General features: G+C 56.7%; 1 long non-coding RNA gene across 1 annotated transcript; it reads right to left on the bottom strand.

Moving 5' to 3' along the window:
- Nucleotides 1-2,792: 2,792 nt before the first annotated feature.
- LOC125612409 lies at nt 2,793-4,996 on the bottom strand. The gene is made up of 2 exons (XR_007342772.1): nt 4,761-4,996; nt 2,793-3,997 (listed from the first exon to the last, which is right to left on the bottom strand). It is a non-coding gene; the product is annotated as an uncharacterized LOC125612409 (long non-coding RNA).
- Nucleotides 4,997-5,221: the final 225 nt, after the last annotated feature.

Consider the following 5,221-nt stretch of genomic DNA (forward strand, 5'->3'; position numbering starts at 1 on the left):
GCCGCCCACGCTGGCTTCCCCGGGAATCACCCGCGCTGGGCACCCTGGGGCTGCCGCTCAGCAGGGCCCGTGCCAATCGCTTCTTCTCCCCCGGGCAGCTGGGAGAGTGCCCACCTCTGGGTGGTGACCTCTGGGACAGGGCGGTGGGGAGGGGGAGCCAGGGTGAGTCGGAACCCCTGGACTGTGCCAGTGCCGACAAACAGCTCCCCGAGGTAAGGAGGGCTGAGTGTGCCCGCCCCACCCCGAACAGCAGCACCCGCCAAGTGGGGACTTAGGGGGAGGGTGGGGGAGGGCGGGCAGGTCCAGACGCGTCCCTGCGTGGGTTCCCTGGGACAGGCCCCCTGAGGCTTCTGTCCCCTCCAAACCTGGCTCCAGGCTCAGGTGGGCCTGGTGCAGAGACCCCGAAGTCCTGGCCCCAGAATTTCAAAAGAAAGCGGGCAGCGGGCAGCGGGCCTGCGCAGTGGTTTGCAGGAGCCCTTCTTTGGCAGGGGACACGTGTCCAGAGTCTCGAGTCCCTGCCCCTATCCCTGGAGATGTCGCTGCGGCCACCTCACCCACCCGTGGGGACTTCCCAGGGACGTTGCTGCTATTATTATTTCTGGAATCCTCCCAACGACTTTCGAGATGGGGACCATCCTCAGCCCCTTGGACAGGGAGCCTGAGAAGGCACGGGGTGACAACCCGCAGGGCGGAGCCAGCGGAGGAGCCGAGCTTGGCTGAGGTTCCGTTTCCCAACAGAGCGCAGCTCCCCAGGGAGACCTATTCCCTCTTCATAGGGCGTTTTCATTCACTCTTACCAGGGCCTTCCTGGTGGCTGATGGGGACCAGGGGCCCACGATAGGACTGGGGCTGTGACCTCATCTGGGACTCCTCCCTACATGGTCCCAAGGCCCAGAGTGACGGGGAGGGGCCGGCATTGCCCGACTGGTGGCGTGAGGTGACAGGGGCAGGGGCACAGCCCTCCTCTGTCCAAGTGCTGCCCTCTGAGGGCCGCCCGACCTGCACTGCAGAATCTCTGGATTCCCAGGCTGTTCCCTGGTGGCCAGGGCTCCTTGGCTGGAGGCCAGAGTGGCCTTCCCCTCTCACGGAGGGGAAGAAGCAGCCACGTTCTGTTTGCAGTGGCATCTGTGCCCGGCCGGCCTCCTCCTTCTCCCTGCCCTCCCGGGTTTCTGCCCGCTTTGGCAAGAAGAAGCAGCCTGGGCAAGGGGCCTGGGGCAGGAGTGGACAGGACTGGACTCCTCGGCTTTCTCGGCTGAGTTTTCTGGAAGACACCATGTTAGCTGATCTTGGAGGGGGTACAGGCTAGAGCAGAGGGGACCTGGGACTCCCAGCGGTTGGCAGAGATGGGCTGAGAGGAACCCGTTGGGAGACTCATTCTCCCTTCTAAGGACAGCATCCCAATCTCCCTTTGAGGATTTGCCCTCCTCCTCCTCTCCCCAGGGACGGTTTCCCTCGTCCATAGAGAGACCAGTGGGGCAGCAGACTCCATTCCCTGGCTGGCCACTATTGGTTGAAGGTGTCCAGTGACGGCAGCCCTGGGACTTGGCTGAACTATTAGGGAAGAAGACACCTCTTTTTGCTGAGCTCGTTGAGTGAATTGATACAAACGGGAGCTGCTGGTGGCCAACTTCCCTGGCGACAGAAAGCAGCGCTTAAACCCGATTTTCTTTTTTTTTTTTTTAAATATGCTGATTTTTTTTTTTTTTAAAGAGAGAGTGAGAGAGGAGAGAGAGAGAGAGAGAATTTTAATATTTATTTTTTAGTTATCGGCGGATACAACATCTTTGTTTGTATGTGGTGCTGAGGATCGAACCCGGGCCGCACGCATGCCAGGCGAGCGCGCTACCACTTGAGCCACATCCCCAGCCCTAAACCCGATTTTCAAAATGGCATTTGAAGTTAGTGAAGGGGAATGAATCATTCAAGCACCGAGACCATCGGCTACACATCTGGAGGAATATTAAGTCAGATCCCTTCTCATATCACAAAGAAATAAATTCTTGTTAAAGGAAAGAAATAAGTGTTCAAAGCTAAATGTAGGGAGGTAAAACACAAGACAATATTTTTTTTCACGAATCTGAGCATGGCCCCAACTTTCCTTAGCAGCCACCGAATTCAGAAGCCACCAAAGGAACATATTTGCAGACTGACTATACAGAAACAGAAAACCGTGTAGCCAACGACACCACAGGAAATCAGGGAGAAAACATGTGCAATTTTTGTAAGGGACAGATGTAAATACTTTTAATTACAAAGGGGTCTTTCGCCATTAGTCAGGTAAAAGGAAAAGCCACTCAAGCCCCAACTGGGCCAAAGACATGTACAAGCGAATCACAGAGATCATTGTTCTCCCCGAGAGATACTGATCGAAAGCAGCACCTGAGGAAAGGTATGAGATAAAGCCTGCTGATGCAGGTGCTATGCCCTTAACCTCCGGAACTGGGAGCTATCATTTCTCTTCTTTACCACATTACCCAGCCTTGAGTACTTCAGTATAGCAGCAGGAAGTTGTCTAATGCAGGGGGAACTGCAGAGAGAGGATGGGACCTGGCCTGCCTCCCTTCTGGGTCCTTGTGGCTAAACCAGCTCAAGGGTCAGCCCCTAGGGGACCTCAGTCTCTCCTGCCCCCAGATAGTGTCCAGGGTCCCCTTTGTTCTCTGCTCCACCCCAGATCCAGGGCATCACAAGGGAAGCTCTTGGTTGCCTGAGCATGGTGGGGCGGGGGGCTTAGAGGAAGAATCTCTGCAAATACAGGTGTGAAGTCACAGCAGCTGTTTTTCCCGCCCCAGTGGCCAGACGGCTTCCTCCTCAAAACTGCGGTTCCTCAAGGCCAGATCCCGAGGCCCCCCCAAGTGGTTGATCATTGAACCTGACAACCGCAGGATGGCGTGCCTGGGCGGGGCGGGGCGGGGCTGGAGCTTTCCTCCTCCATGATCAGACCTGGGCAGGTCCTTCCTCCTCTCTGGGCCCCGTTTCCTCATTCTTCCGACTAGGGAGGACACAAGGGGCCCTCCCAGTTCTGAACTCAAGGCCCTTTCAGCTCAGCCACGCCAGCTCCTCCTAGCCCCTGACCGTGGCGCCCTCCGCGGTCCTTCCTTCCTGTCTTTCCCAGGGGCGGAGGTGACAGTGCCCTTGTCCATGGCGGCTAGGTTCAACACGTTTTGGGTTTCTTCCATCTTGGAATTCCAAGTTCCTTGTATCATTCGCTAAGGATGAAGGACCCCAGACTGAGTGGCTTGAGCATCAGAAATTCAGCTTCCTAGTTGTGGAGGCTGAAAGTCCAAGGTCAAGGTCAAGGTATCCGCAGGGCCGGTTCCTTCTGTGGCCTCCCTCCTCGGCCTGTAGATGCCATCTTCTCCCTGTGTCTTCACATGTTGTCCCTCTGTGTGTGCCTGGCCCTAGTGTCCTCTGCTCATAAGGACACCCGTCGCATTGCATAGAGCTCACACTGACGGCCCTGTTTTAACCCACTTACTCTCTAAGACCCCAGCGCCTAATGCACTCATATTGTGAGGTTCTGGGGGTTGGAGCTCCAACATATGGACATGAGGGGGACACAGCTCAGCTCATAACACCCCTCAGAGAGGAGAGGCTTCCGTCCCCTGCACCCCTCATGGGGCTGGGCAGCCTCAACAGACAACTGATGATGATTTTTGTTGGAAATAAAAGCCGGGAGGGCACCAGAGGTGGGGAAGCCCGAAGGTTAGGGCCCCGGCTCACCCAACAGCACGCAGCAGGGGCCCAGCCTCCCCTGTGGCCTACGGCGGTGTCCACAGCCGAGGTCCACAGCCAAGTCCCTGGCCAGGTAAACTGAAATCACCTCCTCATCCTAGGCAGGGGCTGCCCCTGAGGACGCTCAGGAGGCTTCCCGGGAAGGCGCTGTAAGGAGGACGGCAGGTCACGGGGGTCGGGCAAGAGGTTTTCCAGCAGGTCCCAGCTGGTCAGCAGGACAGAGTGTGTCTTGTGAAGGGGGCTTCAGGCAGCGTCCAGTTCAAAGCTGGGGAGAGGAGGGGCCGTCAGCAGCGGCAGGAGGAGCTCGGACTTCACCTGAGAGCCTGGGCAGTCAGGGACGGATGTCACACGAGGGGTGGAGCTCTGTACGGGTGGGTGGGACAGCCAGGAGCTGAGCTGTCACCCAGCTTGCTCTGGGTTCCCCGTTCCCCGCAGGGCCTCGAACTCATGATCTCACGCGCAGCCCAGTCTTCCCGTTCCTCTGGGCAGCTGGGGGCCTCCTCTCCCGTATTGTTCATTGGGACCCTGAACTGTTCCACCTCCCACTCCTAGTCTTGAACAATTGCTTTGCAAATATGGTTCTGAGCAGTCTGGGGAAGGCCACTTCCTGACCAACCAAAGCAAGGACCGTGTGGGCATCGTGGGGCTCCCACTGGCTGGCGGCCTGTGCCAAGCAGAGGGTCTCCTTCGGCTGAGCCTGCAGAGGGTCCGGGAGGACCCAGGGTGCAGCAGGAGGCCACGGGACACTCAAAGGGGGCTACGTGGAGGGCACTTGTGACTCAGAATGCCCTTGCTTCCAGCTGCTTTGGCTAATAATAACAACAACAGGATAACGTTTACTGAGCTCCTCTCCGTGTGTGCTCTACAGAATTAGTTCACGTCCCCTTCCCGGCAGGCCCAGGTGATAGGAGTTATTCTCTGCTCTATTTTACAGGAAACCAGGGTCTAAGTCACTTGCCCAAGGTCATGGATGAATGGCTTGGATAAGGAAAGGGAGCGTTTTGCTGAGTAGAAGAGAGGAAATCTACCTATGGCTTGGAGATGGTTTCATTGTCAGATTCTGGTCGATTGCTTCATAAACACGAGAGAGTACAAACTGGCACCTCCACTCTTCCTTCACAAACTTTTGAAAATTAAGAATTAGATGCCAAAGATGATTTTGCCATGGCACAGGCCTGTAATTCCAGCAACTCGGGAGGCTGAGGCAGGAGGATCGCGAGTTCAAAGCCAGCCTCAGCAATGGCGAGGTGCTAAGCAACTCAGTGAGACCCTGTCTCTAAATAAAATGCAAAATAGGGCTGGGGATGGGGCTCAGGGGTCAAGTGCCCCTGAGTTCAACCCCCCCGCCCCCCCCAAAAAAAAACCCAAAACAAATGCAGCTTCCTAGGCTCATTTCACAGAGGTTCCCATTCGGGGTCTTCCCTGAGGCCCAGGAACTGGGTTCCACCGAGTTTCTCTCACCCCCAGGTTTCTCTCCTGGTGATCCTGG

This window comes from Marmota marmota, unplaced genomic scaffold (assembly GCF_001458135.2).
Source record: "Marmota marmota marmota unplaced genomic scaffold, marMar, whole genome shotgun sequence".
NCBI lineage: Eukaryota > Metazoa > Chordata > Mammalia > Rodentia > Sciuridae > Marmota > Marmota marmota.